The 12,855-nt window shown below is 36.9% G+C and overlaps 1 long non-coding RNA gene across 3 annotated transcripts in view; it reads left to right on the plus strand.

The window, feature by feature from the left end:
* LOC139437973 (uncharacterized) overlaps positions 1–12,855 on the plus strand; it is a 208,276-nt gene that overhangs the window by 59,556 nt on the left and 135,865 nt on the right. The gene's annotated exons all lie outside the window — the stretch shown is intronic.

Below are 12,855 nucleotides of genomic sequence, written 5' to 3' on the forward strand. Positions count from 1 at the left end.
TATTCTTTTAAATTTTTAAATTTTTATTTGAGTTTTTTTTTAAGATACATAGATCACAATAAATGTTACATTAAAATATATGTGTCTCCCCGGGGATGAGCCTCCCTGGCACCGAGGGACCACTATCAACTACCAACTGATGATGCAACTGGAAAATGACCTTAAACGGAAGGTTCAATGCGGATCAGCAGAATATCCCTGTCTACATAAAATAACATGACTTTAAAATGCTGTTTGACCTAAAGTAAGGGGGAAATGGAAAGGAGAAATGAGTTTATATGGCTACGAGTTTCTAAAAAAGAGTCTGGAGGCTGGCAGAAGGATTGTCCTCATGCACAATTGAGCAGAGTCAGAGAGACAGATAAAGCAGATGCAACCCCCAGATATTGGTTCCTTTGAGGGCTAAAGAGACCCATGGGAGTTATGGTCATGGCCGATGGGGTTAACTATCAGGTCAGATGGCCCCTCTTTGGAAATGGTGTTTATGTGTGATGAATCTGGACTCAGATGGGATCTTCCTTCATAAGACTTTCATGCTAATGTGCTGGAAGTGCAGTTAATGTCGGGGTTTAAGATATACTTAGGGGATTTGAATCTCTGGACTGACAATGTGATAGCCAGGTCCTGAGCCTCAACAGAATCCAGCACCTACAATCTGATTTATTGGACTTACCACACTCAGCTAAGATGGAGTTGAAGAAGGACAACCACCACACCATGGAGCCTAGAGTGATTACAACTGAAAGTGGGAGGATTGCATCCAGCATCCATGTGGAATCTGAGCCTCCTCGTGACATAGAGATGCAATGGACACAACCAGTCCAATGTCCACATAGAAGGGGTGGCATTGGATTGGGAAAAGTGGACATGGTGGCTGATGGGTATGGGGAAAGGCAGGAAGAGATGAGAGGTGGAGGCGTCTTTGGGACATGGAGCTGCCCTGGATGGCACTTCAGAGGCAATCACTGGACATTGTAAATCCTCACAGGGCCCACTGGATGGAATGGAGGAGAGTATGGGCCATGATGTGGACCATTGACTATGAGGTGCAGAGGTGCCCAAAGATGTACTTACCAAATCCAATGGATGTGTCATGATGATGGGAACGAGTGTTGCTGGGGGGGGGAGAGGTGGGGTGGGGGGGTGGGGTTGAATGGGACCTCACATATATATTTTTAATGTAATATTATTACAAACTCAATAAAAAAATAAATAAAAATAAAAATAAAAAAAGAAAAAAAAATAAAATATATGTGTCTCCCATGTATGAGGGACCATAGATATGGTGAGAATCATTAGAAAGAAACTTGTGGTTGTAAAGGTGCACAATTCAAAATGAGTGGAATAACTGTGAAGGTTAAGCTAATGTGTCAACTTGGCCAGGTAATTGTGCCCAGTTGTTTGGCCAAGCAAGCACTGAGCTAATTGTAATACAAGGACATTTATGGACTTTAGTCACAAGTGACTTTACTGCATAGATAGCTGATTGCATCTCCATCAGTCAAGGAGATTGTCATCAGCAATGAGTAATGCTTTATCCAGTCAGCTGAATGCCTTAAAAGGGGAAGTGATTCCAGCATTCCCAGACAACCACTGTCTCCCAGAAACTCATCAAGAACCTTCATTGGACTTTCATTGGAGCCCTTGGTTTGTAGCCTGCCTGTGGAACCTGGACTTGTGCATTCCCACAGTCATGTGAGAGACTCATATAAAATCTCTTACTATTGACAGGTATCTCCTATTGATTCTGTTTCCCTAGAGAACCCTGACTAATAGAGTAACCATGACTATCAAAAAGATGTCAGAATATTGAATTGTTATGTAGACTCACAGGTATTTTCAATCTAAAATATGGTATGTGTACTCTCAGATAATTGGATGTTAAGTGAGGGATTATTTCTAGAAACTGGTCAGAATTATGTTGAAGGAATGCATTTTATTCCACTATTTTCAGAAACAGAGATACATTTTAAGAGAAAATACATATCTCAAAACTCCCAGAGCCATTTTTCCCACATTTTTATTATGTAGTGCATTAATCTCATAAAATATTGAAATTGAGGCAAGTTCCCTACATCAATTTTCCCATGAAAACTGTAGGGAAGACAATATTCAAGAAACATTCTAGTCAATGCTATCCCAGTCAATATTTTTTATTTAAACAAAATATTTTAAAGCTGTAATATACTGTTACATTACATTTTATTTCTTAAAGAATTATTTTTGTCATTTCTGTGTTTAGTTTTCATATCTAAGGATGAAACTTTTGAAATGTTCTTTGATCTTATCTGCCACAGTGACTTTAGTTCATAGTTCTGTGATTCTTCTTAGATTTAAGTCTTCATGGTCCTACTATAACTATTTTTACCAGAATAAAATAGAAAGGTAGATCTAGTAACACGTGATCTGACTTCTACACTTTTAAAAATTGTGAATAGTTTTAAATGGATTTATCTTTTACTGAATTCATTTTGCATACTACAAATGGTCCAATTATTTTTGGTCACAGTTGGCACTTACAAGTATCTGTAAGCTATTTGTATGATGGTTTTCCATGGTATAAGCTTTTACTCATATATAAATATTACACCATATATAAATATATCTCTGGTGTAAGTCAGGAATGGGACCAAAGAAAATGCCTCAAGTAATTTAAACCACTGCTTGGTGTCATTTTGAAATGACTTTGTACAAATCTAGCCTGTAGTTCTGAAACATGGACCAGAGTTTCATAGGAACAAAAGGGATAAATCCTTTGTCTTTAGTAAGTTTTAATAAGGAAATTTCCTTGGGCACCAAGTACTTTTTAGTACATAATACTGCTACTATAAATACCTATTTTTATATCACACTAACACAACAATTTAGTAAGAATAACTTATTTCCTAGTAAATGTTTTAAATAATTGGGAAAAATGACTAGATATGAGTCTCTTAAAGGTCTGCATATATCTTTTTATTTTTACCCAATTAATATTGGATTTTTTCTATGTAATTCTTTATGTGTATATCTCAGATGTGCCTGGTTCATTTGGTATCATTATAGGAGTGATGTGCATTTGTTTTTTTATATTTTAATTTTTACTCATGTTAGACATGTAGCATCAAGGTACCCAAATCCATATACATAGGTCATAAAATATTAAAAAATATATATAAATTCCTTCCAGTGAATGATAGACACATCAGTTGTTTATGTTTATTTGTAACTCTTCATACAATATGGGTTGAATACTTCAATTTCTATTTGTGATTCTTTGCATTTCTGATTGTTCAAGAGCATTCATTTTGGTATATTTTCATCTGAGCTCTGCAAGGACTTACCTCATTCAAAAGCAAGTGGGCCCAATGACTCTAAAGGAGCTCCCAGATGGCCTTTTGATCTGCACCCCATGGAGCCTCTGCTATGACAGCCACCTGTTCCTCCAGCCATTTCCTTCCTGGTGGGAAAATGCTTAGCACTGGTAGGATGGCATGTGGTTTGCCAGTCAGCCCCAGGACATGAGTGGGACAGGTTTTGGAATAAGGGCTGGGGAGAGACCTGGGTTAAGCATGCCTTTCATTAACTACTTAGAAAATGAGGTTTGCCAGGACCTTTTAACATGTTCAGTATCCCTCTGCATATGATCTAGAACAGAAATGTCTCATTATAATCATTAGGCATATAGGTTCTGTGCTTAATAGTAATTAATGCAGCAACTAATGCATAAGTTTCTTTTTGAGTGGCAATTAATAGATCTAAGCTCCAGATTTACAATACCATACATGTTCTCTCTCCATGGGAGGAGGCCATAGTGCCAATTGTGTTTAAGTTCTACTTACATGTCTCTGGTAATCATTGCTCCACTTGGTATGCCCTTCATACAGCCAGCATGTTGCAGCACCATTGACCCTAGAGAAGAGCTAGGAAGGTAGGCTCCAGTATTCCACCAGCCTGGTGTATAAGTGCCCTTTAGCACCATGAAACCATGCCAGTCTGGAGGTGATATCATTGTATATCTCACCATTTTGAGCCCTTATTGGCTGCAGCCAGAGTCTGAAACTCTCCCCCATTTTTCTCCATTAAGAAAATCTTTGATTACTGTGATACATTGGTTCCAATTGTTGAACACATATTGAAGCATTGCTACTGAGCATGACTATAGTTTACATTCTGCTTGACACAACTTTATAGGTTATGACAAAATGTGTAGAGGGCTGTATCTGTCATTGCAGTGTTATGCAGGACAATTCCAATGTCCTGAAAATGCACCCACGTTGAACCTATTCTTCTCTTTCCCTTCCCCTCAGGACCTCTGGTGGCCACTGCCTTTACAATGACCAAAGTAATTTCCATTGCTAGAATAAAATAGCAAGAAGTCTTTAATTGTATACTACTAAGTCTACTTTAGTCCATTGTTCACTCCCCAATGTTGAGGATTTGGGGATGGTGATGCCCACTCTTGTTTCTAATTGAGAGGGGCTTAGATTCCATGAGGCAGATGGATGGAACCATCTTGCTTGCAGCTGCGCACACTCTCTGTTCCTTGGGATGGGTGTTGTCCATCATCATCTTGTTAGTTGTCCTGGGTGAGTCCAGTGAACTGGTGAGTAGGTATTGTAACTCGGCTGAGATTCAGGGCTCAGAACAGACCAAAGATTTAAGTCTCTGGGACATGTATTTAAAAGTATAGTGCTAATTTTAGTTTTATATTTTCAAAGAAATGCTTTAATTCTGAATTAGTGATATATTTTATTATGACACCCTTCTTTTGGCATAGTTGAAGGATCACACTTTTCTTATTCTTTCTAAGTAATATGATTTTTGTGGTTGGTGGTTTTGTTTTTTTTTTTTGGATGCTCAGAATGAATTTAGAGGACTTGGAATTTTTTTATTGGAAAAATTGTGGTAGAAGAAATAAGTATCCCTTGGCTACAATATTGAGCCTTGATATGATCCAGTAAATCTTTCTACATGTACTTGAAAGTTTTGGTCATCCATTTATCTATCTATACCTACATAATTTTTTTGGTGAAAATATTCCGTAGTTCAAATGAACTAAGAAGAGTCAAAACAGTGATTCAAAATCCAGTGTTTCTTCTTACTCTATCACATTGTTTCTCAAAGTGATTAGAAAGTCACAGACTTTCAAAGTCATAAAAATAAAACTTCCTATAACATAGATTCTTCCTGAATCATTGCTTTTTCTTGATTTCTGCAGCCCCATTGTTCAGATCCTCTTGGGCCCTTATTTCTCCCTCCTTTACACTTCCTCCATATTCTCAGTTTAATATTAGTGGTTAAGGCTTTTTACTTTTGCTTTTTACACTCGTCTTTTTCCTTTGCAGATCTCTTATTTACACACATTTACTTGTGCTTTTTATACAATTACCCACAAATCTGTAACTTAAGCATTGGTTTTTCATCAATTTGTTTGAATCCAGCATCCACCTTTTTCCTTTGGTAGCTTTTACATGAATGTCCTCTCTGTGGTCTGATGTAATGTGCCTAAAATATAATTTCTTATCTTTCTGTGAAACCAACTGCCCTTTGGAACTGATCTTGAATCTCACCTGGGATTGGAAACTCATATGTCATCCTTCACCTTATCCCTGCCTTAAAAAATGCAGCATTTGCTTGAGTTCTGCAAATTCTGTCCTTTTTAAAATTCTTAGTACCACTTCATTGCCCCATGTATTAAGAGGTATTTATCTTTGCCTTCAAGATTTTTTTATTAGAGAGATTGTAGATTTCCAGAAAGATGCATAAAGTGTTCCCATTTCCTGCCCCCATTTTAAACATTTTACATTAGTGTGGTACCTTTGTTACAATCAATGAGTAAATATTATTATCGTTGTACTATTTTTTATAACCTTATTTCAAATTCAGAAAAATATAACAGAAAAATGCAGCTCAACAAGTTATGGATACAGTCTTCCTAAAAAGTTCTTTCTCATCTTTATCTGGTCTAATTGCAAATTCTAACTCAGTTGCTTCTGTAGTGTTCATAAAGATACAGAGATTAGTTAAATATCATAATTATGCAGTATTAAAAAATGAGAAAAACTGCTTAATCCTATTCAGATTTCACAAAACCAAACTCTGTCTTTTTTTAACCCTGAGCATTAATGTAGTATCAACCTTGCTTTTGCTAGAAAATCATCGCAATGGTGTTAATTATAGTTCCAAATAATTTATATTTTTCCATTGTATCAGCACATTCTTAACATGTAGTAGAAGTCCATTCCTCTATCTTATTAATCAAAATCTCCTGCCAAAATCATTGTTCTACATTCCCAATATTATTCTTCAGCTGTCCTCTAACCTTAATTTTCCTAGACACTGTTTTTGGCCACATTCTCATTCATAAATCATCAGTGTTTGTTACATTCACAATGTGTTGCCATCAAGTTCAAGCATTACCATATATGCATTTTACCTGATTAAATATTCTATATATACCAGCATCATCTTCCCCTTTTCATCCACATTCCATCTCCCACCAAACTTCATTTCATAGTCCCAACTCCATAAGTCTATTCATTGTATTTAGATCATATTAGTGAGGCCATAAAGTGTTTGCCCTCTTGTGTCTGGTTCCTTTACTCAGTCTAATATCCTCAGTGCTCCTCCACACTGTCTTTGCTTCTGCAATTGATTTTTTCTTACTTCTGAATAATATTCCACTGTATGAAAATACCAGATTTTGCTTATCAATTCATTGGTTGATGAATACTTAGGTTTTTCCATCTTTTAGCAATTGTGAATAATATAATTGTCCTATTAATTATAGTCCTGTTTCCTTTAGGGTTCACTGTATTGTGTAGTCCTGTTGTTGTTTACTTTTAATTTTTATTCTATCAATGTATATACCACCCCAAATTTCCCCTTCTATCCACATTTAGATATATAATACAGTGGCCTTAATTATATTCACAATGTCATGTTACCATCACCACTGTACATTAACAAAAGTAAGTGATCTTTTCACTTTCCAGTTTCTTCCTTCCAGTCTGTAACAGTTCTATTCAGTTTGGACCATTTACTCCTCATGACTTTCCTTGTAGCCTAAAATCTTTAGTTAGTAACTTGATCTATGCTTATAGGATCAAGTCCAAACTCCATTCTCTGGTTTTCAGACCTTCCTATTGCTTTGCAACTTACGGTTTCTTCTTTTTTAATATAGACATTTATTGCTATGAATTTTCCTCTTGGTACACCTTTTGCTGCAAAACCATAGGTATTTGATACATTGTGTTGTCATTTTCATTCTTTCATGGTAGTCACTAATTTCTTTTGTGATTTCCTCCTTGACCCACTGCTTGTCTAAGAATGTGTCATTTAAAATGTATATCTTTGTGCCTGATCTGGTTCTCTGTTCTTAACTGATTTCCATTGTGGTCAGGGAAATGCTTTTGTATAACTTCAATCTTTCTTAATTCATTGAGAGTTGTTATGTGACCTAGCATGTGGTCCATCCTGGAGAATGATCCTTGTGTGCTTGAGAAGAATGTATATCCTGCTGTATTTGAGTGTAATGTTCTGTAATTGTGTATTGGGTCCAAATCCACTAATGTATAATTCAAAGTCTTTGTTTCTTTATTAATTCTCTGTCAAGATGTTCTGTCTAATGGTGATAATGGTGTACTAAAATCCCCCACTATAATTTCAGAGGCATCTATTTCTCCATTTAGTTTTTCCAGTGTTTGCCTCATGTATTTGATGCACCCTAGTTAGGTACCTAAATGTTTATGATTGTTCTCTGTTCTTGATAGAGTGTCCCTTTTATTAATATATAGTGTCCTTCTTTGTCTCTTACAATAGTTTGCATTTGAAGTCTAATTGTCAGATATTAGTATAGCTCCTCCAGCTGTTTTTTGATTATTATTTGCTTGTAAAATTGTTTTCCAACCATTCACTTTCAGCCTCCTTTCATCCCTGGGTCTAAGGTACAGTTCTTGTAGACAGCATATTGAGAGGTCATATTTCCTTATCCATTCTGCCAATCTGTGTCTCTTGATGGGTGAGTTTAATCCATTAATGTTCAATTTTATTACTGTCAAGGAATTACATTATCCATATTTTCTTTAGGTTTATATATGCTACATATTGTTTTTATTTCTCTTTAAAATGAGAAATTATTGCTCTTACACTCTCCTCCAACTCTCTCTCTTCTGTTTTTTCCTTTCAGCCTGCAGAACTCCCTTTAGTATTTCTTGAAAGGCAGGTTTCTTATTGACATAATGTCTTACTTTCTGTTTATCTGTGAATATTTTGAACTCTCCCTCATTTTTGAATGCCAGCTTTGCTGTTTAAAGTATTCTTGGCTGACAGCTTTTTTCTTTTAGCATGTTAACTATGCCATACTACTGGCTTCTTGCCTCCATGGTTTCAGATGAGAATTTGCACTTCATCTTATCAAGCTTCCCTTGTATGTGATGGATCTCTTTTGACAATTTGACAAGTGTATGTCTTAGAGTAGAACTGTTAAGATTTATACTAGCTGGGGTGTGCTGCACTTTCTGGACATGTACATCCATCTTCCTCAATAGGTTTGGGAAGTTTTCAGCCATTATTTCCTCCAAAACCCCTTCTATTCCCTTTCTTTTCTCTTCTCCTTCTGGGATGCCTATAATGCATATGTTTGTGTGTTTTGCATTGTCATTCAGGTTCCTAAGTCCCTGCTGGATTTTTTCTGTCTTATTAGCGATCAATTCTACTATATGTTTGATTTCAGATGTACTGTCTTCCACATCACCAATTCTTTCCTCTGCCTCTTCAAATCTGCTGTTATTTGCTCAGAGTGTATTTTTGATTTCTTAGATTGTGCTATTCATCCCCATCATATCCATTATATTTTTGTGCATGATTGCAATTTCTTCTGTATTCTCTCATATTCTCATATTCTTAATCTCTTCCTTCACTTCATTAAATTGGTCCCTAATATATGTTTTGAGAACTTTAATTTCTTGTTTGATGTTCTGGTCTTCTTCCTTGTTTTTAGTTTGTTCACTGGACTGGGCCATGTTTTCCTTATTATTGGTTTGGTTTGTAGTTTTTTGTTGCTGTCTGGTCATCATTTTATCTTGGTAGGTTTATTCAGTTGATTAGCTTCTTTGTCTAGTCTTGTGGTTTAATTAGTTGTTTTTGTGTGAATGTTAACTCTTCTCTTTGTTACTTTGTTCTTATTCTATTTCCTTGTTTTTGCTAAGTTCACTTGAAGGAAAATATTAGGGCAAGAGAAAGCAAAAGGAGTAAGAAAAGAAAAAGGATAATAGTAGTATTGATAGTAAATGTTAACAGAAGAACCATGAGATCTAGGAGAATGGATATTAGACTCATGTAAGCTGTGTAGAGTTATAGCAGTAAGAAAAGTGGAGTACCTATAATGAGACAGTAAACTGAATATGGGGAGGAATATAGAATGAATTAAAAGAACAATGTGGTCAGGATAGAGAGAAAGAGAAAAGAAAGGACAATAATATAGAGAGTGAATAAGACAGAAAACAGTACAAAGGTATTAGACAGAAAAAGACAGAAAAATTGGGGGCTAAAAAAAAGAGAGGTAGAATATAAGAGAAACAATAAATGATGGAGGATAGGAAGATGTAGAGGAAAGTGGATAGCATTATTAGCCAAAATCAGTACACACAGAAAAGAGGATATCTAGGATGAGGAAACACAGCAAATGTGAATCACTCCCTGCAGCACCTAATACAAAAAATATAAAAAAGAAGAGAAAAAAAGGGGAAAAAGGGGGGTGGTGGAAAGCAAGCAAGTAAAAGGAAAAAAGAAGAAGAAGAAAAGGTCCTGGGGGGATGAAAAGGAAGGAAAAACAAGAAAACAAGTCACAAAAGACCAGACAAAGTTTCAAGCAAGGAATTCTCTTTGCAGGCAAATAAAATGCTTAGAAGTCTGACCTTCCCCCTTTCTCCCTGTCTCAACTCCCTCCTCCCATGGCAGCAGGAAAGCTGTGTGAGGGGTCCAGCAGGAAATTCAAGTGGGTCCTTGGTGACCCAAATCACCAGAAAAAAACAGTGATTCCTAATTTCCAAAGAGAGAGCACCCACACCTCACCAGGGACCCCAAATATGCTATTGGAAGCTTTGAAAACACATCCTACAGTCCCTCTTCCTTAGGTTTACTACAGAGGGCTAGTTGATTTTTTGACTCCCACTTCTCCCAGACCAAGTTTCCTATCCCAGGGCATTTAGGTAAATTGGGCTTTCTCAGCAGATTCACTTCTCCTTTCTTCCCAGGCTCTCCCCAAGCCTGCTGGTATGCCTCTTGAAGCTAAAAAAAAAAATGGGGGTGGTGGCAGTGGGGGGCCTGGAAAATTGAACCCACACTTTTGTTCGGCCCCTCTGCACCTCCCATCATAACCCTCAGAATCAGGGAGTCAGTCCAAAACCAGAGGGCTAGGGTAATCCTGTACCTCAGGGAGTGCTGGACTCAGGAGAGGGAAGTCCAGGATATTGTGGACTCAGGGTATGTGGATCTGGAACATGGGCTATGGGGGCTTAGGGGTTATGGACCTGGGGACCACACTTCTGGGAAACACGGATCTTGGAAACACTGCTGCACTACTGACAGTTCAGGGAATGCTGTGACTGCCAGCCCTAGGGGGAAGGGTCCCGCCTCCTCACAACTTCTGACCTCAGTGCTAGAACCCACAATTCTACCTTTAGCAAGCACTACTTCTGTTGCAGCCTCTCCAAATCCATGTCCAAACACCTCCTGCCTTGCAAGCCACCAAGACAGCGCCCTCCAGCAAGATTCCAACCCTACTGAGCTGGTCCGTTGGGATGCCATCTTGCTCCACCTCCTCTCTTTGGTTTCTTAAGGTGTCAGGGCACTTCTTTTTTTGACATCAGATCTGTAAGTTTATTTGCTCAATGTACGATAGCTACATAATGACTCACATTCATGATATTCTGTCACTGAGGAAAACTGCTAAGAATGGTCCATGTGTAAAATAATTCCTTAGAGAAACACAGAGTTGGAAAAATAATCACTGATTAGACCTTAAAAATAGTTCACTGCATAACATGACAAAAAGCACAAAGGCTCATTCAGAGAACATAGTTATTGTTCTCCTACACTGTAATGGTTATAATTTCACCATGGCAAACACCAGACATTAAGATTAAGCTAACACTGGTGTTTCTTTTACCCCCCCCCTTTAAAAACAAAATATATAACTGCATGTCACTATAGCAACATCCAAAACAGATCAATTTGTTATGATCACTATTGGTAGAGCAAACTTTACCCCCCAAAGGAAAATTTAAATTAAAAAAAAAAAAAGAGAAACTTAAAAAAATTTGAAGACTTAAATTTTTGTCATAGGAATACATAACACCTATAGTATAAGTTAATGAATTTCAAGTTACTATATAGAAATACAAACTAGCATGCACAATATTGTATCAATAGAGTAATGGAGGGGTAATCATTTCACTATAGAGATAGTATGATAGGCAAGTGCATTTCTTTAAAAATAAAGAAAAGAAACCATTCAAGCGGCTTAAATATCAAGTCTCCCTTTGGCCTCTTCATTTTTAGCCCTAAAGTATTTTATCTTGCATTATTCTAAAAAGCAGCCAGAGCCAAAGCTGAAATTTAAAAGAAAAATAGGTTTTGCAATTCCAGTAAATCATTTCCAAATGCTACAAGGAAAGACACAACACTGCTCACTTGACATGAAGATAAAGGAAAGAAAGCCCTGCCCCACCCCCCAATCTTTCCCCATCCATGGAATTTACTCTAGACTCCTGTAATGGCACAAAAGCTGCAAAGCTTTCTCCTGTTGATTCTTCAGGTGGAGTTAATTGGGACTCCCGCTCCAGCACATGGAGGGGCCTTCTAAGGAAAGTCATGCTGGGTAAACTGTAGTGTCAGAGAGTACACTGATCCCATGTCATCGCATTCTTCTACCTTCACTGTCTGTGGATCCTGTTAGGCATATCCATCTCCTAAGTACATGCTCAAATTTGGTATTAGCAAAAACATGGGTCAAGTTTTTCCTTAATTATTACACCTCTCCTTGCCTACATAAAACAAATAAAGCAAGTCCAATGTCATTACTTAATTCTCGAGAGTTCACATTGTTACTGTTTTTTTATATATCTCAGCATATGTACAAGTCATGTTTATACAAAGATTGATTCAAAAATGAGAATGAGGGACTTAGGGCTAACTGAAAACAAATTTGTGGAAATAGCAATGTAGTTTCCTTCAATTCCAAATTGTGCACTGATTGCACAAGAGAAGTGACTCTCCAACATCTATGCTTTCACTAAAAGAAAAAAATATATAGAAAAAGTTATGGTCAAACAGGAGTATTTATTACCTGATAATGATTTTAGTTTATCTTCCTACACAATTACTTGGGGAGGGAGTGTTTTCCCAAGAAGAAAGACTGACACACAAGGATCCCTAAATTTGACAATGTTTATGAATATAACTCTTCCTTTTGGATTTTCCTACCAATAAAGCTTCTAGCACCTGAATTTTCATACTGCACCACAAACTCTCAGAATGACCATGCAACTTCTACAACCCAATAGCACTTACAACCCAATTGGCTGCCATCAACATCAGGTACAGTGGGAAAAATCAAGTGAAAAAGTGAAATGGCAGTATAATCCCTGAGGAAGAAGCTGTGTCATTTTAAAAAATCAGAATGTTCTTTGAAAATACCAACACAATAAATGACATACAGACCTGAGTTTTCTGTTTTTGTGGTGTTTAACATTTCTATTAAAGTGGTTAAAATTTTTGTGGTGGATTTAAGTTAAGAGGGAAAAAGGACAAAAATCCCACAGCCAACCTGCCAAGCACCTGTTAACTAAAACATAAAGTAGCTTTTTGGCC

Source organism: Dasypus novemcinctus, chromosome 31, assembly GCF_030445035.2.
Source record: "Dasypus novemcinctus isolate mDasNov1 chromosome 31, mDasNov1.1.hap2, whole genome shotgun sequence".
NCBI classification, from domain to species: Eukaryota; Metazoa; Chordata; class Mammalia; order Cingulata; family Dasypodidae; genus Dasypus; species Dasypus novemcinctus.